We start from the raw sequence: 18,628 nt of genomic DNA, 5'->3' as shown, positions 1-18,628 counted from the left end.
AGAAAATGGCTGTTAATAGCACTGAGACAAAGTAGAATAACAGTAGTAGTAAATTAGTGAGGGTAGGAGAGATGTGGCAACCAGAATAAAACTCTGTTGCGGATGGAAGTAAAGATGCTTATGTTTTTCAGAGCAAGAACTGATTCTGCAAATTATCTAGTATACTTAGTACAACAGCTTGTATACCAACAGCTGTTGCCTTTTAAGTTTTTGATATAGAAAGGTACAGAATAGAATCAATTAATAAAATTATGTTTTATAGTTACAAAAAATTACTTTCAGTGCACACCACTGTTATTGGTTGGTATTAGGCTGTTTCCAACAGTTGAGTGTAATGAAAAATAAAAAATCAGTTCCCTTTTCTCAGATATTTTTTGTATGCTGTCAATACTGCCACCACAAAAGAATGCTCTGTGTGCCCAGTGGATAAAGCTAACTTTTGGAAACAAGATTCCTGTATATTTAAATTACAGGAAGAAGAACCACATGATAAGAGGGAATGATCATAGTGAGGTCAAAGGAACTGGACTGATGTCGTAGAGTTGTGTGGATAGATAAAATGTAGGAGAATAGAGATAGTGGTGAAGGTAGGTAATCTCACCCCTAAGGAGTTACAGCTGTGCTAATTATCAAGCACTAAGAACAAGCCTGCCCTTAATAGGCCACCGCTGGATCCAATTAAGAGGGGTATTATAAAAGAGCAGGTTGGCTGGTCGAGGTGTGAGATGGAGTTTGTTGGCTGTGCTGAGAGGAAGAAGGAATCAGTGCTGTGAGGAGCTGCCCAAGAGATATCACTGAGAAGGTATGAAACCTTTGCAATAAGGTGGCAACGGAGTTGTATTTGATTTTTGCAGGCAGTTCTAAAAGAGCCTTAGGTTCTGAGTGTCCTGTCGTCCTGTACATTAACTGTGATCTACCAATGACAGTAAAATCAGATTTCAAAGTTTTAGTGTTGAAGTATATATTTATGCCTGTATGGAAAAGCAATAGTGATAGTAATCTAAAACAACACCAAGCAAAGTCACACCTTAATTAAAGAGAATGCAATTATACTGCAATAAGAATATTTAATCCTTTACTGTGAAAATTTATATGGACCAAGGTTAGTAGATGATCCAAACTTTTTAATTTTTACCGAAGTGTTTTATTCAGAAAGCAAAATAGACCTTGGCTTTTTAGAGAGCTGAGTGCTGCCAGTTTCAAATGCCATGCTACAAGACATGAACAGGTGTTAACAATACCGTTCACCTTTCCATAGCAAAACTGAAGAAGCACAGCTGTATTCAGAATGTAATTTTTAAAAGGCTTTCTGTATGATTTGAATAATATTTCAAGCTTACTTATATTTTGAGAAAATCAGCTTCTCAAATGTCTTTATAGATTTTTTTTTATTTAACACATGCAGTTTCAGTGAAGTTTACATAGATACTCATTTTAACACTAGAAAAAAAAACATTATAGTGGTTCTCTGACATAGAAACTATAGTAGAAACAGGTTCTTCCAGCTGAAATATTTCATGCTGTGAGAAAAGGCAGTCTCAGACACTCCTGAAAAAAAGGAATTCTCACAAATCCAGTTCAGGCTTTTCAGATACTCAAATTATGTCATTCTGAGTTTGATGTCTTGAAGCCTAAACGGGCCTTTAGTTGACATCAGTTCAGATATGTATTATGGCATTCTGTTCCCTGAAAAACTTAAAATAGGAGGATAAGTCTGTGGGGACTAAGCAAGCTTGAAGTCTACACTCACACAATAGCACAACAAACATTAATTAAGGCAGCATTAACCCTTAGCCTGGCTCAGTCACCAGAAGCCTAAGTGAGAAGTGATAATGACAATGCTATCCTAGAAACACCTCAAATAAAGAATAAAAGCATTAAAAGAGGTAATTACCCAAAAGATAAGCTTGGTTGTGATTATCAACATCCATAGAACAAGAGCTGTCAACTCAAGACAATGCTCAGGGACTTAGAGATTCTGAATGCACTATTCAACAAGGAAATATGCACCAAGATTTTCCCAAGCCATAACAATGCTCTCACCCTCAGGCCAGAAAAGGTGATGAAGGAATATTACATTAGTTGCTGAAGGAATACCATTTAATCTCATCTTAACCTGCACCTACTTGATTTGGGCTCTAGTATTTCACATGAAGGGGAGCTTTAAAGCTTTAAATTCTTTAAAAAAAAGAATTCTCCAAAATATGCTTCTCCCACCCAGCCTCTATTACCTATTTGGACTTTTTTGAGGCCGTAATGGGAAAACTGCTTCCTGTAGCCAAAATAAGTTCTAGGTTACTATACCACCTGTTTTAAAGCAATAAGCTCAGTAAACAAAAATAAATTCTATAAATGCAAGTGGCTGAATTTGTAGCTGAATTCATGTGTTACCCAGCTAGCCTCTAGCCAGACCTGGCATGATCTTAGCACTTATTCTGAAAGCTGAGCACCTGCCCTAGACATCGTGGCTAGAGTGGTGACTTTCCGAACTGACCTGTTTGGGGGTGGTGTTGGTAGAACTACAAAGAGCAGGTATTACAAAATGATCTGTCTATAACGTTTTCTGAATATGTCTTTCAGAGTACTGGGATTTAAAAAGGTTGTAGGCCAGATTCTTTCTGGTGTAGGTGGATGTCAGAAATACTTCCTCATAACAGTGTTAAAGTGGGAAGAATAAGTAGGTGGGACCAATATCCATCTCCAGTGATCTAAACAACACAGAACTTGAATAGTGACATTTTTTCAACCAGAGCTACACCAAAGTACAAAGATTTGAAGAGTCAGAGCTGGTCTACATAGTAATTACTTTGGTAGTATTTTTATCTGCTCCACATGACTATGTGGTAACTGCTTTTTAAAGGAAAATTATTTCACTGAAAATGCAGGTGTTACTGTGTGTGCTTCTCTAACAGATCTTTAATAGATGGATGTCTCAGCTCATGTCAGGATTGGCCAGTCCTATAACTATGGGGGTCAAAAGCAAAATTATCTTTTAACTTGTAAAATGAGGTGGTTAAAGAGGGTTTCTGAAAGGCTTTAGATAATAAGCATGATTCAATTTATGTTTTAAGTATAATATTTGCATAAACATATCTGCTAATTGCTTTGGACTTTTGCAAGTGTTTGTCTAATAGTCTGAACAAACAGATATTGAACCATAGGAATATAAAATTTCAAAATCCTAGTTTGTTACAGCTTGAAACTTGGAGAGAAACTAAAAGTCTGTTTTCTTCTGCTGAATCCTTTCAAAGAACTAAGACCTGCAGCAGGCAGTTGGTTTTTGGTATAGTTCCTTACGAAGTTGGAATTATCCCTTTGAAATAGAGAATAGATTTTCCAGGAGTTATGACTACAGAGAATATATTGCTACCTTCAGAAATTTAATGTGTGTAAATAGTCTCTCTGGGCAGTTTGGTGATGGGCACTTCACGTTTCCTCACCAAACATTTACTGTCTTGAAGGCAGTCATGTCATTCAGCCTGGTTTTTGACAGGATTTCTGCCCTGAGAAATCCATCTAATTTTTAGTCTCAGCCTATGCATTGTGGAAATATAATCTTTTAGATTTTCTCCTAAAACGAGCAGAATTGCTTTTGCCACATTATGAATATGAATTCCTGAGACATCTTGCTGTCTTAGAGGTGTCAGACTGCAGCTTTTCTAAGTCAGTAGTTGTTGTTTGTCACATATCTTTTTTCCACTTCATGATTTTCATCAGCTTGATTTAGTTGCTATTTGGATCTAAATCAGAGCAGATTTGGGAAGGTGAGAGCCTTTCTGGGTTTAGAATCCTGACCAGAGAAATTTTAGTGAAGTTCTTTGCAGTGGGAGTCATTAACTGTAACTCATTTGGATGGAATAGTTTTTCTATTGAATATATCTGCCTGGTATCAATTTTATAGGATGCCAGTAGTTCTTATTAATCTGTATTAGTGCTAACTGTAAATGCTGTATAGTGTTCATGACAGAGACCATCTGATTAATTTTGCTCATGGCTTTTGCAAGGTCAGTTTTTCTATGATATTGTTACAATATCTCTGGTGGACATAATTTTTTATGTTTTTGCTTGCGTTATAGTGTGGGCATAAGAAATGTGTATATAATTGTGTAGTTGCTTTTCCATTGCTACATTAGGCATTGGTTGCTCTGTTATTTCAACAAATCCCTTATTTTAGTCTATATATACCATCACAGTATTTGAGTGCTGTTATTGATGGTTTTGGGTAATCTGTTTACTCATCAGTCCCTCATCTGTACTGGATCTCTCTCATGCTCTCCTGAGGGAGTGGGGATGATCTGTTAGAGTGTTGCCTTTGACTGAAAGTTTGCTTTGTTAGTTTGTTTTTCAGTAGATGTCTCACTATGAAAATGTTATAAAAGATGTGGCCAAAATTATTACACTGAAGAACAACATGTATTATAATTTCTACAGGAAGGACTCCAAGGGTAACTGTAGCCTCCTTTTGCTAACTTGTCAGTTTGACAGCATTTATGTCTTCTCTCCCAGACATTCTTATTAATGAAGTCCCTCTTAATCAACTGAGAAATTTAAACTATTTTCAATTGTTTTTGTTTTCTCTTGATGTTAAAAGAAGCTCAAGATATTTCTGGTAGGTTAGATGTTGAACATTAAATGTTTTGGGAAAATGGCAAATCAGATGCCTTGTCTGAATTTTTTTTATGGTTCATCACCATTATGCTTAGATTATTCTATTTATTTTTCTTTGGATAGACTTTCAAATCCTCGTAAGAAGTTGAATCAGATTAATTATGTCCCCAAAAGTTCCATATTCATTGGATTAGTGAACAGGAATAAAAACCTCTTTTTCAGAGAACTTTCAAATACCCTGCATCATCACCTTGTTATCTGGAAATGTGATTTTATTGTTGGGACCACAAAATTCAACTCCTAATGTGAACCAAAAACAACAACTTACCATTTTTGTTAGACATCTGTCCTTTTAATTTGTATAAGTGCACAGCATGCAAAGGTACTTCAGGATCTTGTCTGCTGTGTCTGAGTGTACAAGGTGGAGTAATAAGCCTGTACTATATGTGGCAGCATATGAAACCTCACAGAGTTCTTAAGTGATTCCACATGTATGGTGTATGTACTTAGGCAGTTCCAGATATCTGCAGCCTTGTGTTTGCAAGGTTCAGTACAGATGATGGTGTAAATTGACCTGTTGATTAGTGTTGACCAGTATTTACAAGTAACTAAAAACAGTCATGAAGATAACTAGTGTCACCTTGTTGGTTGCAAAATGTTAATCCATCAATTTAATACTGGAATCTGACAGAGTCTGAAAGAGTGGCGATCCATGGCCTTTTCTGCATGAGGAGATCTAGCTGGCAAACTGTCTGTTGGCATAGTGCAGCCAGCAAGTTCTTTTGGCAGAATGCATTTACATTTGGTTGCTTCTGTTGGCAATATATTTCTTCATGGCTTCAGATTGTATTGGCAAAATATACACAGCATGTAAGAGGATCTCGGTAACTGTGTCTGTAATGCTGTGCAGCATTCATCTTGAAGCCAAATGTGTTAACTGTTCATTCTGCACTTGTTAGGGTGTTGTTATTCCTGAATCTGGGGGCACATGAAAACAGCTGATTCTCTTACAGGAAAAACATTAGTTAGTGCTGAAATCTTAAAGGTCATTCAAAAGCAGACTCAGTTCTTTGTGGATAGGCACACAGCCTGGCTAATTCATTTGGCTACAGATAAGACAGTTCCTTGTCCTTAGGGCAGCTGTGTCGTTGCTTGCTGTGAAGGGGACGAGATTTGTGGGCAGTCTGAGTGTCTGTGTGTAGACCCAGCTATATTAACTTGTCATTATTTGGCAGGCAACTAGGTGAGACTACTTCTGAGTATGGAATAATGACTGAGCACCCTTCAAGAACTGATGGAAGTGTGCATTAAAGCCATAGAAACTGCTTCCTTGCAGCTGTATTTAGTCTTCTCCTCACTTTCTCTTTCATTTCACAGAATCATGTAATTACATAGGGTGGAAGGGGCCTCTGAAAGGTCACCTAGTGCAACTGCTTTCACAGAGCAGGTACAAAAGGATCAGGGTGCTCAGGTCCCTATCCAATTAGGTCTCCTCTAACTCCTCTCTCATGAAGACTGGACAAACATGATTCTTCCATCTATATACATCATGTGCTTCATCTCCCAGTCAGCTTGGTAGCCTTCCCCTGAATTCACTCCAGCACATCAATGTCTTTCTTGTGATGAGGAGCTGCAGAGTGAACATGGTACTCAAAAGCCTTCTATAAAATAGTGAAGCTGTACTGAGAATCGATAGCTGTATTGTTAATTGATAACAGCGGTTTTGTCTGTTGTAGGATGGACAAGAGTTTGTTCTATAACAAAGTCTAACAAGAGGTCTGGTTTTCTACAGGTGAAATGGGTCTGATGGTGAACACCACTTGTATACTTGGTAATTTCTGGAACTATTATGTCCTTTGGGGACCAATTCAGGTGGAAAAAGAAGGTAAGTAATTGTTGAAGTCAGAGATATGCCAGTTCCACCTGCTCTGGGTACCACTTGTTTGAGGGAGCATAAAAGAGCATTGTGATGGCACACCCTATCCAAAGAGTGACTGATTTTTTTATCACATGTGCAGATTTTAAAAAATAAAATAATAAATGAAGCTGGATTTTCAGATATTAGACTGTTGTCAAGCTTAGCTTACAATATGAGCAATGCTCACCTTGGCATCTATAGCTGCTTCTGAGTAGGAGGATTAATAGCAAATCTCCTCCATCAATATTCAATACTGCTATAAAAATGGAGTTAGGAAGATAATGTAGGTCTTCAACCAAGGATTATTTTTCGTGCTGTGTTGTAGATTCTGGGTTGCTAGTATTATGCTTTTCTGATCAAGAGTACAGCTTAATATAATTAAAAAAAAAATTAGCACATTTTCTTGCAGTTTTCAGTCTTTCAGGTTTTGTCCCAAGTCTCTGCAATGGGAGGGAGGGAGTTTATGTAGCCAGTGTAGGAAAAAGTTTCTCTGATCTATTTCTTTCCTGTTTATCATGTAGAGTACTTGCATGGTAAGGTGTACCCCTCAGATCCATGGAGTCCATACAGTAGGATCTGATGGCTTAGGCAGAGCTTTGCATGTCTGTGATTTCATTGCACATCTAGAGATTACCACGAAGGCACTGTTGTTGCCTGATAGTCTGGAAATGATGGAAACTGTAACAGCTATAACAAACGGCCTCTGGGAGGAGTTTCTGTATGCCACAGGCTTAGTGGGTGGGATTCATTTTACTAAACACAGACAATTCCTTGTCTGGACTTCATTTATTGTGTGTAGAGGGAAATTGGGAAATTTATAGGGCTTGTTGTTTTCATTTTGCAACACATTTTTTCTCATCCCAGTGCCACTGCCTAATAAAACAGATAAATGACTTGTTAAATACCTGTTTTCTTAATTGATTTTAAAGGGAGCCAGAGATGACTCTTTCAGCTCTAAAAAATCATGCCATAGCTGACTAAAGTTGGTTGCAATAGGTTTGCTTTTACTGTAATAACAGCAGGCCGAAAGAGAACTTAGTCTGCTTGGAGGAACAGTTTTAACTTCCCCAGTTTTTTCCCCATGTTCTCAGGGGAATTGGAAGCAGAGCAGGAATGCACACAGACTTCTGCTGGCTGTTATTTTTCCTGGTTAAGAGTTCTTTGTTGTCCAATGATTGTTCCAGAATAAAGTGTCAAACTCATCCATGCCTAAAGTTTTCAGTGTTTCAACCTTTCTTCCTGTATTAAGTTTTTTGAGCTTAGGAAAATAGTAATCACACTGTTAGGTACACATATTTTTGTGGAAGATGCAACTGGCTGGTCATCTCTGTTTCCAGGATTTGAACAGCCACACTGTGCCCTGGTTAGTTTCTGAAGCACTGAATTTCAGTTCTTGAAGACATCTTTTGTATTTTTTTCTACTTCCTTTCAGTGGTTGCATTCAAAGAGTTATTGTCAACTGCTGAATATCAAGATGATGTTGAGACCAGTGATGTTCCTCAGGGATCATTATTAGGATGCTCTTTCACACCTTTCTCAGAGACATGGACAGTGGGATCAAGTGCAAGCTTGCTGGTGACACTGAGCTTTGTGGTGCAGCTGAAATGCTTGAGGGATGCCATCCAGAGGGATCTGGACAGGCCTGAGAAGTGGGTCCATGCGAATCTTATAGAGTTCAGCAAGGGCAAGGTCCTCCACCTGGGTCATGATAATCTTAAACATAATTATAGGCTGGGTAGAGCATAGGTAGAGAGCAATTTTGGGATTTTGGGGTAAATAAATTGTTTTGGAATGTTATTCTTAGAGTATCATTACCCTCTGTCCTACTTCTATTCCTAGAAACAGGACAGAAGGTAATGATACTTCTATTTCTATTCTACTACCAATGAGGTCTTCAAATGATAAAATAAGTTAAAAGCACCCTATATTTATTTTGAAATTATACGACTTGATCATCTGGTGTTAGATAACTTCAGCAGTTCAGAGAGAGAATTAAACACTTCTGCTTAATTTGTGACTGAGCCTTTCTGCAGCTGATTTTTAGGGTCTTTGAATCCATTTCTGAGCAAAAGTCAGTGGGATTTAAGGCTGTGGCAGTAGGAGCCAGTTTGAAAACTTCATGGCCAAATAAGGTGGTTTCTTCCCTGGCACCTGGCTTACTGTGGCAGTACAGAAGAGTCTACAGCAGATTGCATAACAGACCTTGAAGAACTCTGTTGTGTACATCTGAGTATAAGCTCCTAGATTCGAGTTCCCTTGTATGGAAAGTTAGCATCTAGGTTCTAGACTTAAAACATTCAAACTGTATGTTTAGACATTAATTACAATATTTTCACTATATAGGACTTGTCCAAGAGTTTGTCCTTCCTTTGAAAACCAAGTAATCAGCATAAGTAGCCAACCTACTGTTAAATCAGAGCATTGTATTACATGAATTTTGGACATTTCTCTGTCCTCTTTTACTTGCTTTTCCTTCCAAGCTGCTTGTAAGCTTGCTGTTGAAAAAGTTCCTTTCAGTCTGTCCTTTAAAATTGATTTCAGTTTTACTTTTCAATGGTTTGTTTTTCAAGTTTGAGGTGTTACTATTCCACTTATAGAGTTTGTTTTCACTTTTTAAGTCAGCTAAAAGACTTGACAAAAAAGCAACAGGCAAAAGAGCCTCAGAAGTTAACATTTTTAAATTTATTGTGTATTTAGAATCTTGTCATCTTTGTTTTCTTTTTCAGTTCCCAGCTTGAGCTAAAAAACTGACCACTGTATACTGATGTTAAATGCATCAGAAGATTGTTTGGAAACAAGAAATTCAGAGGACTGTATAACAGCATCAGTGTAGCAGACCTCCTGTGTATATTTCAACCTATTGGTCAGTGGCTGCTTAATGCCAGCCTGATGTCATGTTCCAAGAGCAGTCAGCAGGGCAGGTATGTTAGGAGAGCTGCAATTTGTAGTGGACACAAAATATTAGCAAGTTGATCTTTTAGAGACATAACTCTTCTATGTGGCTTTCATAGCCCTTAAAATGAGTTGAAAAGACAATAAATATCCATTATTAGCACTATTTCCATCCTTACTTTTGCTAACTTTTGAGTTGCTTGTTATTTTTGTTTTTCAGACTGTAGAAATGGGAGGGTGAATTTGGGAAGTGAAGTTAACAAGAAGTTGACAGGAAGCTGATACTGTGTGGATGAAGGAAAATAAGGTATGTTGGGCAGTCTTAAACCACAGATGTTTCTTCTGAAGTATGTAGAGACTAAATTTGGAAATTGTGTTTCTGTAGTCATTCACTGTAGTTCATGCCAGGCATTTGTGTCTGTAGATGGATACCATTTTCAGCAGGAAATTAAGGAAGCCACCTGTCTTCACTGTGTCCCTGGTTTCTCATGACATTACCCTTCTTTAATTCTGGCAACCACAAGAAAGTATGATGGCTTACTACAGAGATGTCTATATAGCAGTCACATTATGACTCCATCCTACATAGAAATACTTAAATTAGCTTTAAATTAATTAACATCAGTCAAATAGCTTATCAGTATAGATCCAGCAGCAAATAATTCAGCACAGATTACCTTTCTGAGTTTGCTTTTCAGGTAGGCTTTGCAGTCTGTGCCAGGTTCTTTAGATTCACTGCTGAACTGCTTGCAGGCCACCTATGTAAAATATACCTTGATACAGCACAGTCATGCCTTGCTGGAGAGATGTGAGCATGCCCTGTTAGACTGGATAGCACCAAGCAGATTGGGCTTCTCTTGTGGTCACAGTCTTTTACTATAACTTTGAGATACCTAATATAGCTGCCGTGTTTTGCAATTTTTTGTCTCCAGAATTTTATGGAAGGATGTCCAAGTTCCAATGGCACAAAACTAGATGAAGACTGAAATAAGCTCTGAATGTATCAGCAAAGTCATATCACTGACATTAGTGGTGAGAAACAGCCTGTTGGAAAAAAAAAGTGATTAGAAACAACAGATTGGAATGAAGTTTTGAGGTTATGTGTATGGAACTGGTGGCTGCTGCAAAATAAGTAAGGTATTAACTCTAAGTCTGTGGCACTCATTGAATTTCTTGCAATTAGCAATGTACTGTCTAAAGAGATATGGATTTGTTGCCTTGGAATAGTAAAAATACTTGTGTTCAGGAAGGAAGCAGTAAATGGACAGTATTGAAAATGTAACAACTGAAAGCTTAATAGCTTCAGAAGGCACATGACTAATAATCTAACTAGCTGACTAGGAGGGCCTTACGAATTTGGAAAGTCTCTTGATGAGACTTTCAGCTCTTTCATGCTGAACACAATAAACTAGAAATATCCAGGTGTCATGGTAAAAGATAAGATGCAAAAGCTATCAGGTACCATGAGTTTATGAGCTGAAAGCCTATGCAAGATTGCTAAGGTTGTACATTTTTACAGTAAGAAATTCTAAGTAGGAACCTCTGTCAACATTTCAGTATCCCCTTGAAAAAAAGGGAGATACCTTATTTCTTAAGGCAAGATTTTACAATGCATTCAAATATGGGAATAAATCTACAGAAAATAAATAGTGGGAAATGTCAGCCTTTACAGTAGGCATAATGTGGGCAATATAGATGGGGGTGGGGGGGGCAGTTTTCCATTCCCTCCGATTTTCATCCAGTTGCAAGGCTGCTCTATATTCTGTCAGTTAAAAACATCCTGAGGGACCTTTCCAGAAGGAATGAGCCAGATTATTAGAAAAATTTATACTTTGACTTCTACCCACTTCTGGTCCCAATATAATGGTATACTTCCATACAAGGGCTTCCATGTGAATGGGAGAAATGATGACTACAATATCTTCTATTTGCTTCGCTGAGTAACACAAAAGCAAACACGTGAAGTTAAATTTTGGTCTTTCTGAATTCATAACAAAACTACCATGGATTTTAGTAGTATTAAGATTTTACCACTGGTATGTTTATTGGCCTCTCTGAACTCTCTTTTCTCTACACTTCTGCTCTGCTCTGTTGTCAGGTATTTTTGAGAACAAGAGGAAATGGTTACTCTTCTGTTTAAGCCGATAAATCTGGTTAGGGTTTTGTTGAAGCACTGCTTGAGGTTGCTGCTGTAATATGTATTGAAACAGTCTAAGAAAGTACCAGCCTATGGTTATTTACTGTACCATTTTTCACAAGGTAATAGGAGTCTAGAGTCAACAGTCAGTTTTTCTGACAGGTGACTTGACAACAAAACATTAAAACTGTCATTCTGGCCTTACCAGTCCATAGGACTAATGGAGCAGTTACTGCTTGCTTTGCCATAAATTGACTAAAACTGTCAACACTGTTGGAAACTTTGCTGATATTTGTGGGACTATTGTCAGCTTCAATCATACTTCTGTCAGAATATTTTATTTGCCACAGTAGCTGACTGGTGGTGTCATTGCTGGAGGAGTTAAAAGAGCTGTAAATTGTACGCCCCTTCCCTGACATTAGCAGCAGCCATTGTGGTGTGCACTCCTTATTGCACGGTGGGACACTATCTGTATGGAGCATATCAATACATGAAGCACATGTTTCCAATGCTGGTTATGATTCTAAACTATCATGACTAATTGAGATTTTGGTGTTGGAGTGTGTGGGCAAAGTGAGGGGCAAAAAGGAAAATAAACCCCAGTTGTAAAATTGCTAAGGCTTTTTGTAGTGTTTCCATTATGAGCAGGAAAAGGTAAAGAATAAATTACACAAAAATGAAGCCAAATATTTGGAAGCTGTGCTCTGCAGGCAGAGTTCTGTTGACTTAATCAGATGAAATTCCTGCAGAAAGCCTTCTCCTTTGCTGGTGAAGTAAGTCTAATAGCCTTTCAGGCTAAAACAAACTTTTGGGGATTTGTAACAACAACGCTATGGTTCTACAGAGACAACAACATGTCCATAAATTCAAACTAGTCATCTGACAGTCTCCATTTGTCTGACCTACTTTCTACTTACACTCTGTAAACAACCACAAGAAGAAAATTTGGGGATGGCAGAAGGGGCAGTTTCAGGGACAGACAACAGAGGCAGAATGTTATGTAGCTTACACATGCTTTACATCTCATAATTTATAACCAGATGAAAACAAGGGATAGGGAATTATCAAAGAACACTAGTGTCTGATGAAACAGAATCCCAGAAGAGTGGTTTTTTCCTCTTGGCTATTACCAGTGACTGATGTGGGGTGGCTATCTCAAGAGTCACCATAAGGATCTTACTGATTTTTCTCTTCCTAAAATGGATGAAGAAAATAGTCCATGTTCTGAGAAAAAAAATCTTTGTCAGGTGTTTTTGTTCCCCTTTCCAGAAGTTGCTATCCCTAAAACCAGGATGGCAGAATGTGTGTCTGCATGTCAGTCATCTCAGTAGGCAGTCTGGTTCAAGGCTGGTTTTGCTTATGTTCCAGATGGTGAGCTGGAGCAGCTGAAGATACTTTGCCACATTGCTCTATGCACCTAAATATTGCCTTGTTGATTATGTAGCTGAAGCTATGTACTGTGAGGTACTCAGTCACATTCTACAGCTAGCAGCCATAACAAAATCTTACTTGGTGTTGGTTTGGAATATTTGGGATCTAAAATGTGCTGATCTAGAATCAGTAGGTTCTGAAAATTGCTGTTCCTTCTAACAAAGGTGTGATATCTGTTTTACTCAGAAGTGTAAATCTAAAAGAACTGGAGTCTTCCTATTGAATTGAAAACTCAAGCTACTGTTTTCTTAATAATTGCACCTTTTTTTTCTGTGCTTTGCATTACTTATGGTAAATATCCATGGCTAGTTGTTAACCTGCTGCAAAACCTATTAAAAGTCTTACTGAGGCTAGGAAATTTACTGCTAATACTAAAACAGCCCAGTTTACAGCACTGCCAACACAATGCACATCCTGATCTGCCCTGGATTTTGACATTCGGGGAGATTATTAACTTGTAAACTTGTATGGTTTTCCTCATGAATGAATTCTGCAAGAGATACACATGTAAGCCCAGCTTCAATGCGTAAACAAGGCAAATACGCAATCGTTCCAAAGCACCATTATGTTCTCCAAAATATTGACAGGTCAAGTAAATAAAGTCATGAAAAACGTTGATTCCGACAGACCTGTGTGTAAAGGGAGCCCTAGAAGTCAGTGAGAGCTGTGTGCTTGGAGCTGGTGCAGTACTTAGCACTCAGTTATGAAATAACTGGGCAATAAGACACAGTGACCATGTGAACACAGTAATTATAACACTTGGCAGTGCTTATTGTGTATGAGTGCATACACAGCTCTTGCCAGTGTAAAAAGCAAGATCTGTGCCATTCAGCTAAGGAGCAGAAGTTCTAGAGCAGGAAGCAGGAACAGCTCATGTTCTGTATGGATTTCCAGAGGAGAAAGGGCAGTGCAGAACAGCCCTCAGGGAGATGGAGAAGCTGAATAGCAGTCTAGTCCCCAGTGTGTGCAAACACCCTATCTTCATCATCCTTTTCTGTTCCTTCCTCACCCACTCAATGGATATGTAACTTTGCTGGTTAACATGGAGGCACTCCAGTTCTCAGCAATTCTTTCTGTAATAATATAAAGCCTGGCTTACCGTAAGTCAAATTTTAATGGACAGTATTTTTCTATAAACATTCTCTTGCTTTGCTATTTGCACTGCTATTGCATCTTAACTATGCGAGGAGTGATAATAATAACAGCTTTGCTGGCTTTTGCAGCTTTGCCAGGGAAGTAGGTGATAATATGGCAGCTTTCACAAGCAACTTGCATGAAATCTTGAAAAATGTGAACATGAGTCTAGGCTTTAGAAAGCTTAAAGAGTGAAAAAAGGGCAGTAGAGCATAGCAGAGATGAAGACTTCCACCTTCTAGGACATGTGAAAGCTGAGAATCTGAGACCAGTAGCATATAACATTTTTATTGGGCTTTTCTACAATCAGTTATTGCTTTTATTCTAGCCTCCAGCTGACATATTGTAACTGGGATTGAAGGGATAATTACCAGTGTCAAAGAGACCAAGTACTCAGAGTTTGTCAGAAACAGCCTGGAAAAGAAAGATGGAAAAAAGGAAGTCCCCTCCCATGCTAAAAGCATAGGGTCAGTCACAGACAACCTGTGGTGGTAATAGAAAGGTTTTATAAGCAGGAGTGGAAGTAGCGGAAGCCAGGCTATGAAATTTCAGGGCATTGGTCTTTCCATTAATTGTTCATATGGGAGAAATACCTGGCAAAATCCCAACAGGAGAGCTTATAGCTCTTTTCACTTAAGCTTTTTCTCCTTTCTTATGTAGGATCAAATGAAGAAGATCTGATCTCTGATTCTGCCCTGCTTTTCCCTTGGTGACATGAAAGTAGTCAAGACTACGTAACTAAAAGAACAGTGTTTTGTTATCTGTTTTAATCTGGGTTGGTGGATTACTCTAAGTCAAGCCACAAAAGACAGCAAAGATATATTGCCTGATATAAAATGACTAACAGTGACTCCTATATATGTCATACCAATGTGATTATTTCTGTGTTTGCTGATTCATACAATGCTACTCTACAGCACAGAGATTTCATACAGTACCCCAGCTGTGTTAGCCAAGTTTGCAGTGGTTTGCCAGCTAAACCTTCTGAATTCTCATGCTAATAAACAGGGTTTGGCTGCAAATTTGCTGTTTGCACTGTTTGCACTTTTTCTTACCAAAGGTACTGAAGATCATAATTTTGTGCAAACCTTAGTGATGGCAGACATTCAAAATAATACTAAGAGCTGGTTTGTCAAATTTAGTTGGGCTTACAGAAATACCTTTTTATATGATGCATCTAATGTACTTGGCCTCTATGTCACCAATGGGATATTAAGGATGAGCCTGATTTTGATTAGGGCCTTAAAGAAAACTGTCTTCAATAGACTCTTTTTTTTCTAAAGTGTATCTTTGGGTTCACAGGGAACCCAACTGTTTATACTGGTGTCCAGAAACTGCTGCCAAGGTTTTGTTTGTCTAATCTAAGAAAAAAGGAGCATTAGGTCAAATGCTTGTGTTACAGCTCTGTAGAAAAATATTTATGAAGGCTTTATGAAGGAGGTTTAATCCACAGTTTCTTTTTAAAAAAAAGTGAAATGGAAGATAGTTCAAAACTTTTCTATAAACATTTTAAGAAAGCATTATAAAAATATAATAACATATATTTTTAAGATAAATTACTCCTTTCTCTCTATTATCCCATGTCCTACAATGGCAGGATAATACCTGGGTTTAACTTCAGAATCTTGTACTTTATGATGAACTTGATTCAGAAACTGTTTTTCAGCCATAGGGAAATTGCTGACTGTGGTACAGCCTAATGACATAGACTATCTCTTCAAAGTTGACTCCTGTAGCAGCAGATGCAATCTTGCGCATCTTGTCAGTGAGTGTCTGAATTTGCATCAGTTGAAATTATTTGCTGTATAATTTTTTTTATACTTGAGCATTCTTTCACTATATAAATTCCATACTTTTATGTCAAGAGATTGTCATATGGTGATTTAGCCACATGCCCTGTTGGATTCTAAAGCAAACTTAGGGCACAGATATTTCAGCACTTCCCAACCTGCAGTGTTGTGATTAAACTGTCTGCCTGCAATGTTGGTGGCTGGGGAAGAAGCAACAAAGGAAGCCTGTCAGTAAACAAATTTTATTGCAGAAATCTTATCACAAATGTCAACATATAAAAAAAATGTAACATAAAAATGTGTTGATTCACAGCTCCCAGTGACACTCATGGAACAGACTAGTTGGGCAGAGAATTGATGTGATATATAACAGACCTACTGCAGTTTTCCTTCTTTGTTTCTGAGTTGGTCATTTAGTCACTGAACCTTCACTGCCAGTGTGAATTGTGCCACTGACTGACACAGAGCAGGAAGTCTCCTATGTTTGTGCCTATGCTATGCCCTAGTGAACTGGGCTACTGACTGATCACTCACCAGTTTGCATGAAGCCATGTTGTTACCTTTTCATAAGTGTGTGTGGGTCTCCTAGGCTGTCTAAAACTGCTATCATTGCTTTTGCAATGTATGACTTAAGTCTATTAAGAAGTGCTTAGCAACTATCTTGCAAGAAGGACAGATAAATTTTGATGTCCAGCTAAGTGCAGCATGGCCATCCTGCCTATATGATCTGTACATGTGTACACTTGGACCCATGTTAAGGGAAATGTAGGTCTGAGTCTCCTTTCCTCAGTCTTCCCTATATCTACCTCATGTATATGACTGAATTTGAAAGTTAAACCAAAGCACAGTTTTGAGATCAATGTATTGTCTGTACTTAATTTCCCCAGCTCCAAAACTGGATGAAATAGAACATTGTTTCTATTTCACTCCCAATAATGGTATTACTGCAAATTAAAATGAAAGGCTGAAGTGCTTGAGTGCTGCTGTGACTGGGATCATGAAAGCATCATACACGGTTGTGTTGTAGGTTTGCTTCTTGTTCCTATAGCAACATACAGGCAAGGATCTCAAGGCTCTTTACAAGTATTCATGAATTAAGCCTATGAGGTCAGGGATGGTGATTATTCTTGTTTACAAATAAGGAAATGCAGAGGTTAAACTGCTTGATCAAGGTCACACAACAAATCTGTATCCAAGCCAAAAATAAAAGCTGACTCTGGTTTGTGCTTCAGTCACCAGCTGATACTCTCTGTTTGAAGAGCTGTGCAGGGCTGAGGGGAAAGCCTTGTAAAAAGTCTACAGATTTGTTCATTCAAAATGTACATTCCAGCTCAGATTGTCTCACTAAAGTGACCTTATCTTTTTTTCTCTTTGTCTGTCTAAACTTTGCCCTTGTGAAAACATCATTATATCCAGTCAAAGCAGAAGTAATGTGATTTTGACGTGAGTTTTGCAAATCTCTGACAAAACAAAACTGAAGCCTATGCTAAAAAAATTTTAGCAATATTTCTATGTGTGATTACTAATTTTCAGTGGCAATTAGATGAAAAGGTCCAGAACATACCTGGTTAATTTCAGTGACTACATAGACCAAAAAACCCCAAATGTATTTTTACTAAGAACAACTATGAATTTTCTCTGGAGTTACCCCAGAGGTATTGTACTCTGTGATGAAAAAATAGGGTTTGTTAATAGGCAACAATACATAAAAGTGCACTTTCCTGAGTTTCTTTTCAAATCACAGGAGGGGAAAAACTGTAAACTCTGAAAGTTTTTTTGGTATCCAGCCTCTGCTCCTCCTTCTGCACATAGTGCTTGCCAGTGCCAGAATATTGTGAGCTGAGATAGTAGAGGAGAACAACAGTCACACTTTTTTAACTCCATTGTCCCACTGGATGCTGTTTGTAGGATCAAAGAGTGGAAAATAGCAAGTGTACTCTTAGGAATGTCCTTTTCTAGTCTGGGCTAAATAGTATAAAATGCTTTCTTGCTTCCTGATCTCTTAGGTATATAGATGTCTGACCCAAGTCATGCTTTTTCTAGATACCATTCCTTACAGAAATTAGGTGGATGTTGAGCTGCTTGTTAGCTATATCCTTGTGGTCATGCTGGGTTTTGTTTGTTTTTATTTTTTCTTTTTGTTTTTTAAAAAAATTTTTGGGGGTGGTTTTTTTTTTTGTTTGGGTGGCTGTGACAGTGAATTTTACACTGCCTAGAGGAACAGTTTGCTACTGTTTCCTCAGGATCATTGGTTACTATGGCTGTGTTGGAATTCTGCTGAAGAACCTGTCAGCTGGGTGAATGTCAGTAATTTAGTGAGGAAAAGTCTTGTGAGAGTTGAGGATCACGTTTAGCAACATTTGCAAGTCTAACTAAAATGTTCACAGAGGCACTAAGCTGTAAGGAGGCTTATTGGACTGGCTTTATTGCTCAAAAGGAGCTAAAGCAGGGGTGGGTTAAGGACAGGAAAAGGGAGGATCAGCATTTCCACCTGAAAGATAAAGCAGACCTGGAAGTGAAATAGCCATATCAATCACTATATTTATATCTATATTTAATATTATAGATTTATCTAGATATAGATGATATAGATAAAGATTAGACATAGATATATAGATATAGAGCTGGAATGAATATCTGATAATCTCAGGTTCTCAGAAGTCCCTCATCCATGAGCATTAAAATCTGTGAAACCCTGAAAGGATAAAGTGAAAGGGT

At 38.0% G+C, this 18,628-nt stretch overlaps 1 long non-coding RNA gene across 1 annotated transcript in view; it reads left to right on the top strand.

Moving 5' to 3' along the window:
• The window catches only part of LOC120499927, a 55,521-nt gene that overhangs the window by 8,555 nt on the left and 28,338 nt on the right, over positions 1-18,628 (top strand). The window contains exons 2-3 of the long non-coding RNA XR_005626997.1: positions 6,401-6,493; positions 9,639-9,725. This is a non-coding gene — a long non-coding RNA (uncharacterized LOC120499927). The remainder of the gene's footprint in view (positions 1-6,400; positions 6,494-9,638; positions 9,726-18,628) is intronic.

Source organism: Passer montanus, unplaced genomic scaffold (assembly GCF_014805655.1).
Source record: "Passer montanus isolate IOZ18808 unplaced genomic scaffold, ASM1480565v1 scaffold17, whole genome shotgun sequence".
In the NCBI taxonomy this organism is placed as follows: Eukaryota; Metazoa; Chordata; class Aves; order Passeriformes; family Passeridae; genus Passer; species Passer montanus.
The sequence above is the reverse complement of the archived record's forward strand: the minus strand, read 5'-3'. Positions and strand labels throughout refer to the sequence as shown.